This window comes from Cotesia glomerata, linkage group LG7, assembly GCF_020080835.1.
Source record: "Cotesia glomerata isolate CgM1 linkage group LG7, MPM_Cglom_v2.3, whole genome shotgun sequence".
NCBI classification, from domain to species: domain Eukaryota; kingdom Metazoa; phylum Arthropoda; class Insecta; order Hymenoptera; family Braconidae; genus Cotesia; species Cotesia glomerata.
This window is the reverse complement of record NC_058164.1, coordinates 24,043,869-24,064,340: the sequence shown is the minus strand read 5'-3', so window position 1 is coordinate 24,064,340 and position 20,472 is coordinate 24,043,869. Positions and strand designations below refer to the sequence as shown.

Below are 20,472 nucleotides of genomic sequence, written 5' to 3'. Positions count from 1 at the left end.
CTGCCACAGACTAAATAATTCGAGAATGCATAGTAATCCTTCATTAGATGGGAAACTACACTTAAAAATAGATATTTCACAGCTTGCATCTACACCCGCCAGGGTGCGCTAGAATTATTTTTACATAAACTGTAGTTTCAAGGGGATAGTTTGCTATTCGCTGGGTGCGTGACCCCACCGCCACCTGACGATCAACTTACGGTGGCTTTTTTAAGAAAATTTACATGTATTAGATGCCAAATAGTTATTTAAACAATTAAATAAACTTGAAAAAAATTTGTTTTCTATGTAAAATGTGACATATTACACAGAATGTAGATTAAATTAAAAATTTTTTCTTGGGTCAGTTGAAAATAGTAAGGAAAATAAACACAATAACTAAAACAAATCTCAAGTGAATTAGGTTAATCAGTGTTAAAATCTGTCAAGGTGTTTATTGTTAAATTAATATTAAATGAAAAATCCGTATTAATATTAAATATATAACAATCTGAAATTATATAAAAAATAACGAATAGCTCTATTTAACATAACTTTATATTTACGAATATATCTTAAATTTTTATATTCTTTATTTAATTTTGCAATCTATTACCCATAATATTATTTTTCAACCACAAACTTTAATAAAGGGTAAAAATTTAATCCTGGCTGAACATATGAGAGATGTTGAGCAGCAGCTATCCATTTTTTTCGCTGATTTAATTTCCAATTGGCAACCGGAAACTTATAAAATTTACAATCACTATTTCTACTAGTATTTTTACAATTAACTACACAACAATTTTGATGACCCATTTTATTTTATTTATTTAAATAAACTAACACACGTGTTATTTTCATAGCTTTTAGTAATAAAGAGCCACCCTTAGTTCTGTATTGTCCCGCAGCGGGCGCTGACATCAGTTTTGTGTCCCCCACTATGCCTTACGCACCCAGCGAATAAAAAATGCAACCAACGCGAGACTTAAGTTGGTATCAATTGAAAACTTTTATTATAATTACAAAAAATACTAAAATCCGAACAAAAACAGTTTCACTGTAAAAAAAATCGCGCCAAATCCACGTTCATAAGACTATTAAGAAAAAAAAATTTGTTTTTTTCTTTACCAAAATATATAAAATAAAAAAAGTAAAAAATCCAAGTAACCGATATGATTGTTTATGATTTTCGGAAATTAAAAAAATTTTGTTATAAATTTAAAAATTAAGAAAAAAGTTTGGAACGTACTTGGTGTGCGTGATTGTGTATTTCAATTTTTTTAAAGTCCTAGTAAATAGATTTTACGAATTTCATTAAAAGTAAAATATTTTGCAACCGCGCACACTAAATACGTTCCAAATTTTTTTTTTAATTTTTAAATTTGTAACAAAATTTTTTTTAATTTCCGAAAATCATAAGTAATCATATCGGTTACTTGGATTTTTTAATTTTTTTATTTTATATATTTTTGTAAAGAAAAAAACAAATTTTTTTTTCTTAATAGTTTTATGAACGTGGATTTGGCGCGATTTTTTTTACAGTGAAACTGTTTTTGTTTGGATCTTTCTGTTACTACTTTTCCATTAAGACGCATTAATCGTTTCCTATCCCCACTTTAGTAAGCTTCTTGTATTTTTTTAAGAGCGGTTGATAGTTGATTTTCAAACGAGTTTTGCTCATGAATAAGATAAAATTTTGAAAAAAACGCTTCGCTCTTCGATAGTAGATAATTAAATTATCCATCGAAGAGCGAAGCGCTTTTTTGGAAAATTTTCATTTATTTATGCATAAAATCCGTTTTAAGATTCCATAAGTTGTACAAGTATGACAGAGATACTACCGTTTGTCCAATAGAGAGCGAGAGAGAGAAAAAATATAAACCCTTCTTAAGAAATAACAAAAAGTTTTGCCGAAACCCGGGATTGAACCGGGGACATTTAGATCTTCAGTCTAACGCTCTCCCAACTGAGCTATTTCGGCCCCATATATGGCTCGTAATACAGTGCGCAATTTGTTCGTTTATATTATTAAGGAGGAAGTGAGGCTAAAAAAAAATTATTTTTTTTTTTTCAAGCCCCTGAAGAGATCTTATTACAGTTTTTACTTCTACAACAATTAAAAATAGCTGAAAAATATCAAAATTTAAACTTTATAGCTTTTCAAAGAACTTAATTTATTTTATATATGGCACTTAATGCCGCAAAAATTCATTAAAAGTTCCATAACTCCACAAAATATTGTAACTACGATTGATTTATGACCAATGAAAACTCAATAAAGCAGCGGGTTATTTAAAACACTGTGACAAGTCTAAAAATCTGACCCAACGCGCATCTCACTGCGCATATAAGCATGAGGTTTCAAGAGAGTGGGGATAGAGATAGAGAAAGACGACAAGTGTGAAGAGATTTCTCTGTCTAATTTATGATATTAAACATAATTTATATAGATTAGGGAGGTTAATGGGTAACACTTAATAGTAGATATAAATTTATATTTTTAAGTTTTGATAAGTTTAATTAATGATCTTCCCTAAAAAATTGAAAATTCATCGATTATTTAACAAAGTTATTTACGATTAAAAATTAGATTTTTAACATACAACCTTAAGGCAGATCAGCATTTTTTAAATTTGAAATTATAATATTTATATTATCAAAGTAGATACCATAATAAATAATGTTTTAAAAAATAATCTGATTAATGTAGTTAATATAAATGCATCAAAACACACACAGTGTGGACGAACGTTTAAATAAATAATTTATTATTTTACTTGGTATAATTAAAATAATTTTAGTTGATTTTTGAGCGTACTGAAAACAACCACCTCAATTCAGCTGATTACATCGTCAGAAATGACATCTTTGTCTAATTTAATAAACAATAAAGATGGACGTTAAATCAATGACTAATTTATACTTACTGATTTTTTAAAATAGATCCCTAAAAAATATTTCAGGTAAATAAACAAAAAATTATAAATCATCATCAGATTATTTATATACTTTATTATTTTTTTCAAGACCCCAATAAATTTTATAAAAAGTTGTTACTTATTTGACTCCAGCGTAGCGTATGAACGTCCTTAAAAAAAATTAATTAAATTAAACAGATATTTTACTAAAAAAAGTATAAAAGGCCCCGGATTATTCTTTAGAAACTCCCGTTAGATCGTCGCAAAGGGTTAAACTTCAACCGGCTGAGATAAAACTTCAAATTATTTTTTATAAATTCTACTATAGATTCGATAAATCGTAAAATTTAAAAAACAACCACTCAAGAACAATCACAATATCATTATTGATATTGATATGAATTTTAATCAATAATATGAGATAATCTTTGATTAATCAACCGTTGGTAAACAATAAAGCATACGTGCGTTCACGCACGGCCGCATTATTGTTCTTATTCTATTGAATAGCTCTACAAAATAAAAAAAAAAAATTCATTTTAAATCAAGGCCGAAATTTGGTTGTCTGACCCACTAATTTATCAATCACCTTGATAAAGACTCTATCGAATCAACTTAATTGGTAGTCAGGAAGTAATCCACGCACATGTCAACGGATTAATATTAATTTAAATACATATAATTTATTTATTTATTTATACAGGTGCAAGGATCGCTACTTGCACTTGTTTATTGCAGTAATTTCCTGAGGTTAGGACTGCGCTGACAATAAAATTTTTTTAAGAGATAAAGAAAATTGTCGCGTCTGGTTGCACGTCTGCAATCTAAACTGTCAGCTTTTTTGGTCGTGACACGCGCGTGATTGTTTATTTATATATTCTTGTGTTTTTTATCGTTAATTATTATTGTTTTTATGTGCAATAAAGTAAAATAAACGCGACTGTATAAGGAAATTTTTTTTTTGTGTGGATTTTTTTTCGACGCGCTTTGGAGGGGGAGAAGAATAATGGTGGAACGGACGGAGGTATTTTGAGAAAAAATATTTTTTTTTTTAGAAACAATTATAATGACGTTAATAAAGAGGGATTATGTTGATGTTATCTTTGAAATATTAAAAAAGGTAAATTAGTCAGATGATTTATAGAGGTAAATATTGAAAAAAAATTAGGAAAACGGTTGACCCTGAAGGCCATCCCTGCAACTTCTCGCTAATTCCATACTTAGGCGCTTAAAATTGCACCAATGACGTTTTTGAGCTCTTCGAGCTTAAGAATACAATTTATGGGTTATTTTGAGCTCTCCGAGCTCAAAGAGATTGCTTTCCGATGCTTTTGAGCTCTTCGAGCTCAAAAGTCTGATAGGGATTTAATGACACTATTTTTTGAATTTTTAAACCGCAATAACTTTTGAATGAATAAACCGATTTTCACGCGGTTGGCAGCATTCGACGCAGTTTTTAAGCCTCACAAAGAATCTCAAATTTTGAATTGATCGCGCTAGGAATTTCGGAGTTATTCCGAAAAAACACTTTTTTCGGTTTTCTTTCGTTCACGATATCTCTCGAACGAATCAACCAATTTTGACCGGACTAGTGGCGATCGACGTGGTTTTTTGAGGTTAAGAGCTGATTAGTTTTTGGAATTGAACCATCAAGCCGTTTAAAAGTTATTCCAAAAAAACCACATTTGAAAAAAAATTTTTTTTTCAGTTTTTTGAAGATTTCTCAAAATCTATTGATCTGAATCGGTCCAAATAGTTTTCAAAATCTAAGTTTGGTCAAGCCCTTTTGAATGGCGCCAACCGCGATGAAATCGGTCAAGCCGTTCGAAAGTTATAAGCGGTTCACATACTTTCACACACACACACACACACACACACACACACACACACACACACACACACACACACACACACACACACACACACACACACACACACACACACACACACACAGACACACACACATACAGACACCGTGACAACCTCACGGGGATAGTCAGGGAAGCTTCCTGTGACCTTCAAACGTCGAGATCTGATGAAAACTCGATTTTTGCAAAACGGGGTGAAAACAATAACTTCCCGATTTTTGAAAATCTTCAATTTTCTTAGCGGGAAGTTAAAAATGCACAAAATTATTATTGGACTTATGGGGTATTCCATCCCGAGAAAAAATGTTTCTATATAATCATATATAATTGTATATAATCATATATGACTATATATGATTATATATGGAATCACATATGTAATTATATACAATCATATATAATTATATATAATCATACATGACTATATATGGAATTGTATATAAGATTATATATAATTATATATGACTATATATGGAGCAATATACAACCAAGCAAGATTATATAGTTCCATATATAATTATATATAACCATACATGATTATATATGGAATTGTATATAAGGTCATATATAATTATATATGACTATATATGGAGTAATATACAGCCAAGCAAGATTATATATAGTTCCATATATAATTATATAATTATGTAAAAATTTATCCAAAAAAAACTTTAACGCTGATTATATTAAAGTATTTTATAATTGAAAAATTACATTAGATTTCTCAAACGTGTTGTCAACTGTATCTTTGGTGCAGCTTTGAAGCACTCTATTTTTTAAATTAATGAACAAATAGAAAAATGTTTTAAATTATATCTGTGGAGAATTTTGTTCTTAACAAACTCTCAATTAGTTGTATTTTCTGTGATTCCAATATAGTTTGAGCTATTTTGAAAAAATTGAGAAAAATTGTGAATTTTCTGAAAATTCTGCTCAGACATTATATAGAATTTTGTATGTATACATAATTATAATTATATATAATTATATAAAATTATACATAATTTTATATAGTTTTGTATAATTATATATAATTTTATATAATGATATTTTACTATATAAAATTTTTTCCCCGAGTAGATAAAATTATATATAATTATAAAAAAATATATAAAATGATACATAATTTTATATAATTATATATATTTATGTAAAATTTTAAGTTAACTATTATGTATAATTAGGTAAAATTATATATAATTATACAAAATTATATAAAATTATTCATATTTTTATATAGTTTTGTATAATTATATATAATTTTATATAATTATAGATAATTTTTTTTCCCCGGGTCTGGGGCAAGCTTGAAATCCAAGCTTGGCCCAAGTCCGTCTAAGCATACAAATGATAACTTCCTGCCAAGACTGAATATCAATACTGTGCCAAGACTGAGAATAAGTATTGCGCCAAGGCTGAAAATAAGTATTGTGCCAAGACTGAATTTTAGTATTGAGTCAATACCGATTTTCAAGTCTGACCCATGCCTGGTTACCAGGACTACAGTTACTATTCAAGTCTGGCCCATGCCATTTGATAAAAAGTGATAAAAAGGAATTTTTTAATTGTAATTCTTTTTTATTTTAATTTTTATGCAGGGTTAACGCAAGTTTAGACCATTTGACTCATTATAATGATTAATAATTATTAATTATGGAAATAAAGTGAAAGTTGCATTTGCCCTAACCGAGATTCGAACCCGAGCCGCGCGCTTGCTAGACCGATAACTAACCCCTACGCCATACGACCAATAAGTTGTTTTGCATCTCATTTCTCTTATAAGCTAAATCTATATGGTGACAGAGTCACATATTTTTATCCTACAAACATTCAATATTATGAAGAATTAGACTGATTACATACGTAGAAATAATTAAAAAAACTGTTCTTAAAACTATAATAATAAATATGTTAGTTAATAACAAACATAAAATGAATTTTTTCTTAAAACTATTAATACAACATTTGACCCGCCGGATACAAGTTAGTACGGCTGAAAAGTTACTAGGAGAAAAAAATTGATTTTCTTATTGATTAAAAAAAATTTTCTTTACAAATTAGTAAAATATAGACTTTTAATAATAAATTAGGACTAAATTAGAATTAATTAGAGAAATTTTTTAATTTTAGTCATTTTCCCTTTTCGCATGGAATGTCCTATATATTGATGGAAAATTATTAGTTTTATAGGTTTTATATTATTGAAAAACTAAGTTTTAATAAGATTTAATGTTTAATTAATTTTGTTTGATTCAATTTATTTTTTTCGGTTATTTCACTTGAAAATATATATAGAATAATAGCTAATAGTAAAAAAAAATTCCGAATGTCATTAAAGTACATTTTTACAAATAATATTTAACTAATTGGATAAAACTAAATTATAATGATAATTGTATAAAAGTGTTGTTAGAATAAACTGTAATTGAGCAACAACTGATCACCAAAATGTGTAATTTTTTATACAGGTGATAAGTCTGAGAGCGATAGCAGCGCCGCCTCAAAAGAAGGTGGATAATACCAACACGGAGAAATTTTTACTAAAACGTCCGGTTAATTTTTTAGTAGTTCAGTAAAAACATTTTATTTTACTGTAATTTTTAATATTAAATTGAAAATAATTATTAATCTTAATTTTTCACGTTTATTATTTTTATTCTTAATACTAGCTTAAAAATTAATAGAACTTATATTTTTTACATTCTAGTGAATAATAATTAAAAGAATTATAATTATAAATCAGGAAAAATTTTTTTTTTTTGTGTTAAATCATTAAAAATTATTATTCTGCAATCTTACAAGATCTATTCCACATATTTTCATAGTAAAACCAGTTTATAAATATCCAATAAATTTTTTTCAAATTTATCGATCAAACGACTGTCCAAAGGTCATTTTTGATGTTACAATTAATAAGAATAATAATAATAGTAATAACATCAATTGACGACCAAAAAAATTCATCAAGATAAAAAAGCGATAAACTCCACATATTACGTACTTAAAAGTTAAGTACAGATAAAAATGATCAATGAGTATAATTAATAATTAATAGAAAAATGCTAGCTCATTACTTCCTCTTCCACTGTCGAGTATTATATTTATAAAGCACATTTACAAAATTAAAAAAAAAATTCTTTTTATTAGAAAGCCAAAAATTTGATTACAAATATTTTATCTTAAACTTTTTGTATACCTAGCCAGGATTCGAACACAGATCTTTCGATTACATGTTAGGCGTTCAATTACTCAAGCTACTAATTTTTCGTGTCTTTAATTTTCTACTTTCAAACCGTTGAGGTAATTGTGAATGAAGCCTAGCGTCAGAAAATTATGAATTTTTTTTATCGAAAGATAAATATATTGATAATTCACCACCAAAATTTTAGATCAATTTACCACACTGTTTTTGAGTAATTAATTTTCGGACTTGCATCTCTTACATGTAGAAGGATAGAGAGATGGTAAAGTTAAATTAATTACTCAAAAATGCTGTGATAAATTGATCTGAAATTTTGGTGATGAATTATTATTATATTTATCTTTCGATAAAAAAAATTTCATACCCATGTAAAAAGAAAATTTCCTGAAAAGTTCCGGAATAGTTCCTGGTCCGGAACGTTCCTATGATAAGACAATCCGGAACATCCCCGGAATACTTTTGCAATGTTCTCGAAATAGTTCTGGAACATCCGTGGAACACTTCCGGAACATTTCCGGAAAATCTCCGGCAGATTTATAGAACATTGCTGGAATACTTCCAGAATAAATTAGGAATACTTCCGGAACATCTTCGGTACACTCCTGGAATATTCCCGAAATACTTCTGGAACAAATCGGGAATAGTTACAAAATATATCGGGAATACATCGGGGATATGTTTAAAATATTCCTGGAAAAATCCTCGAATGCTTCTGAAACATTTCCGGTAAACGTTTGGATTATGTTCCGGAAGTATTCCTAATTTATTCTCGAAGTATTCCAGCGATGTTTTATAAGTCTGTCGGAGATTTTCCGGAAATGTTCCGGAAGTGTTCCATGAATGATCCAGAACTATTTCGAGAACATTGCAAAAGTATTCCGGGGATGTTCCGGATTGTCTTATTATAGGAACGTTCCGGACCAGGAACTATTCCGGAACTTTTCAGGAAACTTTTTTTTTACACGGGTAACTTTCTGATCTTAGGCCTTAACCACGACAACTAACTACCTTAAGGAGGTTCCACGGCAAGAAAAAGACACCAATGGTTATGGCTATTGGTTTCTTTCTCACAAACTAGTGCTGCCTCTCTTTACAGACAATCGCTCACTTACTTCCACTCACGCTAAAATATCGAAAGTCGCTAACTTCAAACATTTTTAACTTCCCGCTACGAAAATCGAAGATTTTCAAAAATCGGGAAGTTATTGTTTTCACCCCGTTTTGCAAAAACCGAGTTTTCATCAGATCTCGACGTTTGAAGGTCACAGGAAGCTTCCCTGACTATCCCTGCGAGGTTGTCACGGTGTCTGTATGTGTGTGTGTGTGTGTGTGTGTGTGTGTGTGTGTGTGTGTGTGTGTGTGTGTGTGTGTGTGTGTGTGTGTGTGTGTGTGTGTGTGTGTGAAAGTATGTGAACCGCTTATAACTTTTGAACGGCTTGACCGATTTCATCGCGGTTGGTGCCATTCGAAAAGGCTTGACCAAACTTAGATTTTGAATACTATTTGGACCGATTCAGATCAATAGATTTTGATAAATCTTAAAAAAACTGAAAAAAAAAATTTTTTCAAATGTGGTTTTTTTGAAATAACTTTTAAACGGCTTGATGGTTCAATTCCAAAAACTAATCAGCTCTTAACCTTAAAAAACCACGTCGATCGCCACCAGTCCGGTCAAAAACGGTTGATTCGTTCGAGAAATATCGTGAACGAAAGAAAACCGAAAAAAGTGTTTTTTCGGAATAACTCCAAAATTTCTAGCGCGATCAATTCAAAATTTAAAATTCTTCATGAGGCTTGAAAAACTGCGTCCGGTTTATTTATTCAAAAGTTATTGCGGTTTAAAAATTCAAAAAATAGTGTCATCAAATCCCTATCAGACTTTTGAGCTCGAAGAGCTCAAAAGCATAGGAAAACTATCTCTTTGAGCTTGGAGAGCTCAAAATAACCCATAAATTGTATTTTTGAGCTCGAAGAGCTCAAAAACGTCATTGGTGCAATTTTAAGCGCCTAAGTATAGAATTAGCGGGAAGTTGCAGGGATGGCCTTCAGGGTCAACCGTTTTCCTAATTTTTTATAAAAAAATCAATACCGCTTGTTTATGTTATTTTTGATAAAAAATATTTGTTATAACTTCAATTAAATATTCTCAGTTTTTCAAAAATATCCCAAAAAAAGTATGCTTGTTATTCAATAAAATGTTCACTCTAACTACGGTCAGGATAGGAAATACACGTTAGATGTACGATTTTTAATTGGTAATATTTTAAAAATTAGCACCGCAAGGACTATTAAAAAAAATTTATTCGTATAGAGGAAACTTAAAATTACGCTGATACAAAAATTGAATTATATTATAAGAAAAGTGATTTTTCACGGAATATCCTTTAATTAATATAAGTGATAATTTTCTTAATTTATAGAAAGAAATTTCTAGAATTCAATAAAAATAAATTAATGGTAGAAAGCTCTAGAATGTCACATCAAAGGGTCATTGAGGTAATAAAATTTCATATATATAAATATATACTACATACTAGGTACTATAAAAGAGTATTACATTACATTAACTTTTATTGGTCAGTAGTATGTATCATACCGTGTATGAGGATATTTATTATATTGAAGAAGGAAGAGTGTATTTTACGGTAATGAGAGACAATAATGTACCACGCTTACAACGCATGACAATACTCGATACAACGAATGACCTTTTATATAATGATTTGTGACGCACGAATTTCCATTCTCATTACAAATTATTCCAATCAAATTTTTATCTGCAATTTTTTATAACCAATACTTATTTTTAAGAGCGCTTTTAAGAGTTTAATTTAAGACCTTTGTTGTCCAATATATTGATAAATTTTATCTTAATTCAAACAAAGTTAAGGATTGAAGTAAAAGTGAGCTTCGATTAACAACAAAAGGATGTTGTTTTAAGAATGACAATAAGATCAATGAATTGTTGCGCTATTATGCAATGCTGTGCTCAACATAGTCATGAATATTATATTTATGACTTAATATATGATGTCTGGGTTTATAATAAGATGATGAACTATTTTTATACTCAACTTTGTTTATTAAATTATAATAAAAATAAATTTTTATAATGAAGAAAAATTATTTGTATTCTTTTTAAGTATATACACGAAGAGAAATTTATAGGAACCTTTCTAAAAATTATGGGAATAGTTCCTATAATAAAATGATCATTATAGGTATCAATCCTATGCTCATTACAGGAACCATACCCATAGTTTATTGGAAATATTCCTACAAAATGATGGAATAGCTTCAATATATTATGGGAATGGTTTCTATAATATTACACGGAAAAAAGTAAACTGTAATAAATAACAGTCGATTTATAATAAGTAATGATCAACTGCTAAAAATTACCATTTCAAACAGTAAAATCGTGATTTTACTATTCACTTTATGATTTTTACCATTTAAACGTTACAATTTACTCTTTACATGGAAGAAAATACTAATTCAAACAGTAATATTCGCTATGTAAATGTCTAAAATGTTAAAGTATAATAATTAACAATTCAGACTTTGATATTTATCATTTCGTACCTAAAAAATGATCTTATGATATGTAAAAAGTATTTAATAAAGTTAGTAAATTTCTAATACAAGCAACGTCAATATTTACAAAGTAAAATGGTAAATTTTAAACGCAACGCTAAAAATCAAACTGTAATTATTGACTTGCTTGGACTGGTAAAATGTATACAGTCGACGCTCTCTGTATTGGACCTCTCTGTATTTGACCGCTCTCTGTATTTGACCACATTCTTCCTCTGTATTTGACGATTTTACACAGCTCTTATGGACAAGGACGAGTCAAATACAGAGAATGGTCCTGTACGGGTGAGTCAAATACAGAGAGCGTTGTCTGTATTTTAAAAGCATAATTTTACTGTTTCAAATGTTAAATTCTCCCAAAGTGAGACCCCCTTTTCTTTCATCTGAGTTCCCCTTCTCCTCATAATATCGACTATATATTGAAATGGTAATTTTTACTGTTTGAAACTGTAATTTTTTAATATGAAAGAGTCGTTATTTGCTATAGTGACAGCTACTAATCACTTATTTTGGATATTAAATTATAAATTGTGGCTTTTATACTTTCTGCATTAAGTTCTGTAATATTTATATTTTTACCACCCCGATGTCCGCTTTACTGTTTGAAACTATAAAAATTAACCGGAATCCGAGTGAATATTATACAGTTTACTTGTTCGTGTACGGAAAAAAGTAAACTGCAATAAATAACAGACGATTTATAATAAGTAATGATCAACTGCTAAAAATTACCATTTCAAACAGTAAAATCGTGATTTTACTATTCACTTTATGATTTTTACCATTTGAACGTTACAATTTACTTTTTACATGGAAGAAAATACTATTTCAAACAGTAATATTCGCTATGTAAATGTCTAAAATGTTAAAGTATAATAATTAACAATTCAGACTTTGATATTTATCACTTCGTACCTAAAAAATGATCTTATGATATGTAAAAAGTATTGAATAAAATTAGTAAATTTCTCATACAAGCAACGTCAATATTTACAAAGTAAAATGGTAAATTTTAAACGCAACGCTAAAAATCAAACTGTAATTATTGACTTGCTTGGACTGGTAAAATGTATATTTTAAAAGCATAATTTTTACTGTTTCAAATGTTAAATTCTCCCAGAGTGAGACTACCCCCTTCTCTTTCATCTGAGTTCCCCTTCTCCTCATAATATGGACTATATATTGAAATGGCAATTTTTACTGTTTGAAACTGTAATTTTTGAAGATGAAAGAATCGTTATTTACTATACTGACAGCTACTAATCACTTATTTTGGATATTAAATTATAAATTGTGGCTTTTATACTTTCTGCATTAAGTTCTGTAATATTTATATTTTTGCCACCCCGATGTCCGCTTTACTGTTTGAAACTATAAAAGTTAACCGGAATCCGAGTGAATATTACAGTTTACTTTTTTCCGTGATATAGGAATGATCCCTATATTATGAAAGGAATGGTCCCTATATTATTATAAGAATGGTACCTATAATATTATAGGAATGGTTCCTATAATAATAAAAAAACGTATATGTTCATAATAATGAAGCAATCACATCAAAAATATAAAGTAATTATTATATACTTTTTTGCTAATAAATTTTTTTTTGTAAATAAAAATTGATCTTTCACTAGAGTGAAAAAATTTCTTTTTCATAATTTTTATTCACGTGTATACTTAATCTTAAATTGTTTATTCCAACTCAGTTATTATTGTGTTAGATAATATTGAAAAATATTGTAGCAATTCTAAAGTTTCTCTAATAAAAAGGATATTTTCTCATTATACAATTAGAGGAGCAAAGTAGATAAGGAAATTCATTGTTTATTTTTACAATTTCATTTTATTTTTAAAACAAATTATTTAATTACAATACATACGTTGAATATTTATTAAATCCACCTTTTGGGTATGTAAATTTTATTATTCATTTGAACAATATTATTTATTTTACATATTTCAAATGATGATATTGGGAAACAAGTGAAATTATCGAAATTACTAATAATTTCAAATGCTTCAAAGTGGTCGTCGAAGTCACAAATAACTTAAGTTGTAATGATAAATATCTCAATATTATTAGGCTTCATCACTATAATATTATAGGAATAGTTCCTATAATATTATATGAATGGTTCCTATAATATTATAGAAACTATTCCTATAAATTATGAGAATCATCCCGATATAATAGTTATAATTATACACGGGAAAAAATTTCTGGGAAAATTTACGATACAACTATTGTAAAGCTGGACTATACTTTTATTACTATTAATTGTCAAATATTTTAGAAGAAAAAATGCTATTTATTCATGAAAAAATACGATATTACTATTGTAAAAAGTAAGAGATGAAAATTTCCAGTGCTGCCTCTGTATCTTTTCAATAGAACTATAGCAAATTTTACAATAGTTGAATTGGAATGTTTCTCAATTAGTGTGAGTGATGGCCGTGCACAGGGCTAGACTCCGAGCTTATGTAAATGTTAAAGAATATGGGTCTTAGTTTACCTCGGATAGCGTAGAGGGAGAGTCTCTGTCTGCCAACACAGAGTTCTGGGTTCGATTCCCAGATAGCACGAAAATGTCGATTTCTTTTTTCGATTACTGTATAGGTACCAATTAGTCCAACCTTCTATCTCTCTCCCTCCCTAATATTTCTTTTAAAAAATCCAACTTTGAATTTTTACAATAGTTGAATTGTAAAGTTCACAAACACATATTGTATAATTTGCTCTATAGTATTCGACTTTTTAAGACTCTTGCTAGTCTTATTTGTTGAATAAAATTTACAATAGTAGATCGTAAAAATTACTAAATGAGAAGTATAGTCCACCGTTACTATTTTATTTAGTAAAAATTACAATAGTAAAATAGTAAAAATTCCTTCAATTTTCTTTCCGTGTAGGTATCATTCCTATAATTATAGGAACCATTCCCATAATTATAATAACATTTCCCAAAAATTATGGGTAGAATTCGCATAATTTAAGTAATCGCTCCTAAAATGGTACAGGAAAACATTTCATTAAAATTATAGGAATGATTTCCATATTTTTCTCTCCGTGTAAAGTTATTATATCGGTTTTATCTCAGCCGGGTGAAGTTTAACCCTTAGCGACGATCTAACGGGAGTTCCTAAAGAATAATCCGGAGCCTTTAACCCTAGACTGGTCAACAAACGCGACCTAACGACTTTGGTCGAGTGATGAGGGATTTGCCGCAATGCTTTTAGAGCGTACAGTGTTGCCAGTTCATACACGTTTGATAGGCAGAGACTAGAGGTGTTTTCGGCAACGCCGCGGACAAAAAACTACTTACGACTCTGGTCAAGCGATGAGGAAAGCCCCGCAAATTTTTTTAAGAAATTTTTTTTCAGCAATTTAACGTTTTCGAAGATGTTTGAAAAAATTATTAATATATTCTAAAATGTTCAAGGAACAAATTCAAATTTTTTTGAATAATTTTAGTAAATATTGAAGATGTAATAAACAAAATATAATTGAGCGCGGCGTCACGCTCATGGGGTGACCAGTCTAGGGTTAATAACTCTTTTAGTAAAATATTTATTTAATTTAATTAATTTTTTTAAGGACATTCATACGCTACGCTAGAGTTAAATGAGTAACAACTTTTTCTGAAATTTATTGGGGTCTTGAAAAAAATAATAAAGTATATAAATAATCTGATAATGATTTATAATTTTTTGTTTATGTACCTGAAATATTTTTTAGGGATTTATTTTAAAAAATCAGTAAGTATAAATCAGTCGTTGATTTAACGTCCATCTTTATTGTTTATTAAATTATACAAATCTGTCATTTCTAACGATGTAATCAGCTGAATTGAGGTGGTTGTTTTCAGTACGCTCAAAAATCAACTAAAATTATTTTAATTATACCAAGTAAAATAATAAATTATTTATTTTAACGTTCGTCCACACTGTGTGTGTTTTGATGCATTTATATTAACTACATTAATCAGAATATTTTTTAAAACATTATTTATTATGGTATCTACTTTAATAATATAAATATTATAATTTTAAATTAAAAAAATGCTGATCTACCTCAAGGTTGTATGTTAAAAATCTAATTTTTAATCGTAAATAACTTTGTTAAATAATCGATGAATTTTCAATTTTTTATGGAAGATCATTAATTAAACTTATCAAAACTAAAAAATATAAATTTATATCTACTTATAATCCGGGGCGTTTTGTACCTTTTTTAGTAAAATATCTAATTAATTTAATTAATTTTTTTTAAGGACGTTTATACGCTACGCTAGAGTCAAATGAGTAACAACTTTTTATAAAATTTATTGGGGTCTTGAAAAAAATAATAAAGTATATAAATAATCTGATAATGATTTATAATTTTTTGTTTATTTACCTGAAATATTTTTTAGGGATTTATTTTAAAAAATCAGTAAGTATAAATCAGTCGTTGATTTAACGTCCATCTTTATTGTTTATTAAATTAGACAAATCTGTCATTTCTAACGATGTAATCAGCTGAATTGAGGTGGTTGTTTTTAGTACGCTCAAAAATCAACTAAAATTATTCTAATTATACCAAGTAAAATAATAAATTATTTATTTAAACGTTCGTACACACTGTGTGTGTTTTGATGCATTTATATTAACTACATTAATCAGATTATTTTTTAAAACATTATTTCTTATGGTATCTACTTTAATAATATAAATATTATAATTTTAAATTTAAAAAATGCTGATCTGCCTTAAGGTTGTATGTTAAAAATCTAATTTTTAATCGTAAATAACTTTGTTAAATAATCGATGAATTTTCAATTTTTTAGGGAAGATTAATTAAACTTATCAAAACTAAAAAATATAAATTTATATCTACTTATAATCCGGGGCGTTTTGTACCTTTTTTAGTAAAATATCTAATTAATTTAATTAATTTTTTTTAAGGACGTTTATACGCTACGCTAGAGTCAAATGAGTAAGAACTTTTTATAAAATTTATTGGGGTCTTGAAAAAAATAATAAAGTATATAAATAATCTGATAATGATTTATAATTTTTTGTTTATTTACCTGAAATATTTTTTAGGGATTTATTTTAAAAAATCAGTAAGTATAAATCAGTCGTTGATTTAACGTCCATCTTTATTGTTTATTAAATTAGACAAATCTGTCATTTCTAACGTTGTAATCAGCTGAATTGAGGTGGTTGTTTTCAGTACGCTCAAAAATCAACTAAAATTATTTTAATTATACCAAGTAAAATAATAAATTATTTATTTAAACGTTCGTACACACTGTGTGTGTTTTGATGCATTTATATTAACTACATTAATCAGATTATTTTTTAAAACATTATTTCTTATGGTATCTACTTTAATAATATAAATATTATAATTTTAAATTGAAAAAATGCTGATCTGCCTCAAGGTTGTATGTTAAAAATCTAATTTTTAATCGTAAATAACTTTGTTAAATAATCGATGAATTTTCAATTTTTCAGGGAAGATTAATTAAACTTATCAAAACTAAGAAATATACATATCTACTATTAAATCTTACGCATTATTATCTTTAATTTATATTATTTATGTATAAAATAATTTTTTTATAAATAATAATAAAAATCTAATCTTAAAATTACCTTAAAATATAATCACTCGCAATAATATTATTAATGAATTTTTCCCAGTCCATATCTTACAATTAATTTATTAACACAATTAATATTTTCATATTTAACTTTATCAAACGCAGACGATAAATTTTAAAAATGTTTTTTTTTTTTTTCATTGTTCTTGTCAATTATTACAAAGTTCACTGTCTGGGGTCCAAACAAAAATAGATCATAGATTATAACAGCAATTATGGATGTCAATACATTAGATAAGCAAATTTATCTCTTTAGAATTTTTTTTGAGCATAATCATGCTTTGAAGAAAGAAAACTGCTATCAAAAATGCGATTTGGTCGACAAATTATAAACGCATCAAAATAGGTCGCGAACTCTGAGCCAGTTTTAACAGGAAAGGAACCAAAATAGATAGTATTGTAGTTCGAATAATGTCAAATTAAAATAATCTATTGTAACGTAACAAATAGGTCCAAAGTTCGGGTTTTAATGACGAAAACTTCAATCAGATTTTTTTCTTTTACCTACCTATATTTTTTTATATTTATGTGAGTATATATATATATATATATATATAGATATATGTGGGCCACGTGCCACAAGTAACACTCGAGGGTATTCCCTATCTGAGTCAGGAATAATAATAATAAGTGACGTTACTGAGAAAAGAGATTGCTATATAATTAAACATAAAATCGGAAAATTTTTACTTATTTTTATTTTAATTATTGAATCAATATTTTTAAAAAAATTTGTTTAAAAAAAATTGAGACTTTTTTTTTAACTAAAAAAATTAAAAATTTTTTATTAATTAATAAATTAACAGTATTAGAAACAAAATTAACAAAAAAATTATTATTTACTGACAAACAATTTAAAAAAATTTTTATTTAGTTTTTGATTAATTTTTAATTGTAAATTTTTTTTTTCCAAAAATTTTTATTAAAAATAATTTAAAAAATTATAAAATTTTAATTTTTTTTAGATAGTAAGCTTTTTAAATGTAAAAAAAAAATTAACTATTATTTTTTATTAATTTATGCATATTTTAAAAATATATGAAAAAAATTAAATGTCAAAATATTTTTTTTTAACTTTTAATAATTTTTTTTAAATTAAAATAGTGACTTTTTTTATTAATTATAATGTTTTAATAATTTTGAACTGAAATTCCTTAAAAAAAAAAAAATATAAAATTAAAAATATATACAAGATAAATTTTTTCCCCAAAACATAATTCTATATTTACTCATTTTCATTATTTACATAACAATTAAAACAATATTTGTCGAGTTTCCTCGGGACCTTTGGTACCACAGTGTCTATATAAATTAACGTTATATTATATTACATTATTTACAATAAAATTTTATGTAAATATAGAACGGACCTCGGAACCATTACCCGTTGACATCACTTAATAATTCTTCAACTCGATATAATATATTATAAATTCCAAGAGTTCAAGGGATTTTATATATTTAGCGAATTTTAAAATAATATTTGCAAACAACAGTCTCGTGGCTTAACGTATGTAAACAATATTATTATTTACATTAAGGTCTTGACTTTAATCGGTGCCTTTTGAAGGTTTCATATCATTCTCACCAACAGTCAATTTATTATGATAAGTATTTAGGCTGCATTCGAAATGCTCTATCTTTAGATACATAATTAAGAAATGACCTTGTATCTTGTGAACTATTGACATTTTTGAAGATATAAGCTCATCCCGATGTTACACTCATTAAGACCTTTCATTTAAGTACCCACATCAATTTTTCATATATTTCACATATTTATATATATGAATATATGGAAAATATATCAAAATGCATGTGGGTACTCAAACGAAAGCTCTTGATGAGTGTAACATCGGGATGAGCTTATATCTTTAAAAACGTCAATATTTAAGAAAGTACAGTGCAATTTAACAAAAGGGGCATTCCATGCGAAATAAGAAAATGACTAAAATTTTAAAATTTCTCTAATTAATTCTAATTTAGTCCTAATTTATTATTAAAAGTCTATATTTTACTAATTTGTAAAGAAAATTTTTTTTAATCAATAAGAAAATCGATTTTTCTTTCCTAGTAACTTTTCAGCCGTACTAACTTGTATCTGGGTCAAATATTGTTCTAATAGTTTTAACAACAAATTCATTTTATGTTTGTTATTAACTAACATATTCAGTATTATAGTTTTAAGAACAAATTTTTTTATGTTCGTTATTATTTAACACCTAAGTTTATCAAGATCGTGTTGTCAGCAAGCTAAATCCTTTATTTGTGTTTTTTTAATTGGTTCTTTTTAATCATCCTAAATAATTTATAGTTAAATATATAAACAATAATGTTTTTAAGATTGAAATAATATAAAAGTCTTTTTAATAAGCAACTTGATGTAGACATTTTGTACTTGTCCCACCAGTCACAAATGCCTGTCCCACCAGTCACAATAAAAACAAATTTTTTTAATTGTTTCTACGTAGGTAATCAGTTTAATTCTTCATAATATTGAATGTTTGTAGGATAAATTTTGTATTTTCGAGGGAAGTATTTTTTAAAAGTTTAGTGGTCGAACTGAAATTCGACTTATACCTTTGGTAGGAGAGAAGGATTTTTCTTAGTCCCACCAGTCACACTCAGTCAAATGATAATTACGAGAAACTTGAAAAGTAATGGAGGTTTTTGACAAAGGGATGGTGTTAATTAGGTATTCTTCTATATTATACGATGAATTTTACTATAGTATCAGTTGCAGTCACATAATTATATATAATTGATGGGATTCCAGTCAAATATCCCACCAGTCACTGCACGAAAAAAAGTAAACTGTATAATATTCACTCGAATTCCGGTTAATTTTTATAGTTTCAAACAGCAAAGCGGACATCGGGGTGGCTAAAGTATAAATATTACAGAACTTAAAGTAGAAAGTATAAAAGCCACAATTTATAATTTAATATCCAAAATAAGTGATTAGTAGCTGTCACTGTAGTAAATAACGACTCTTTCATCCAAAAAAATTACAGTTTTAAACAGTAAAAATTGTCATTTCAATATATAGTCCATATTATGAGGAGAAGGGGAACTCAGATGAAAAAGAAGGGGGTCTCACTCTGGGAGAATTTAACATTTGAAACAGTAAAAATTATACTTTTAAAATATACATTTTACCAGTCCAAGCAAGTCAATAATTACAGTTTGATTTTTAGCGTTGCGTTTAAAATTTACCATTTTACTTTGTAAATATTGACGTTGCTTGTATTAGAAAT

At 27.5% G+C, this 20,472-nt stretch overlaps 1 long non-coding RNA gene and 1 other non-coding gene across 2 annotated transcripts; both read right to left on the bottom strand.

The window, feature by feature from the left end:
* Positions 1–1,890: 1,890 nt before the first annotated feature.
* Trnaf-gaa lies at positions 1,891–1,963 on the bottom strand. The gene has a single exon. It is a non-coding gene; the product is annotated as a tRNA-Phe (tRNA).
* A 163-nt stretch (positions 1,964–2,126) lies between these two features.
* LOC123269941 lies at positions 2,127–14,994 on the bottom strand. Its single transcript, XR_006510502.1, has 3 exons — positions 14,877–14,994; positions 14,406–14,410; positions 2,127–2,138 (listed from the first exon to the last, which is right to left on the bottom strand). It is a non-coding gene; the product is annotated as an uncharacterized LOC123269941 (long non-coding RNA).
* Between the last annotated feature and the right edge of the window lie 5,478 nt (positions 14,995–20,472).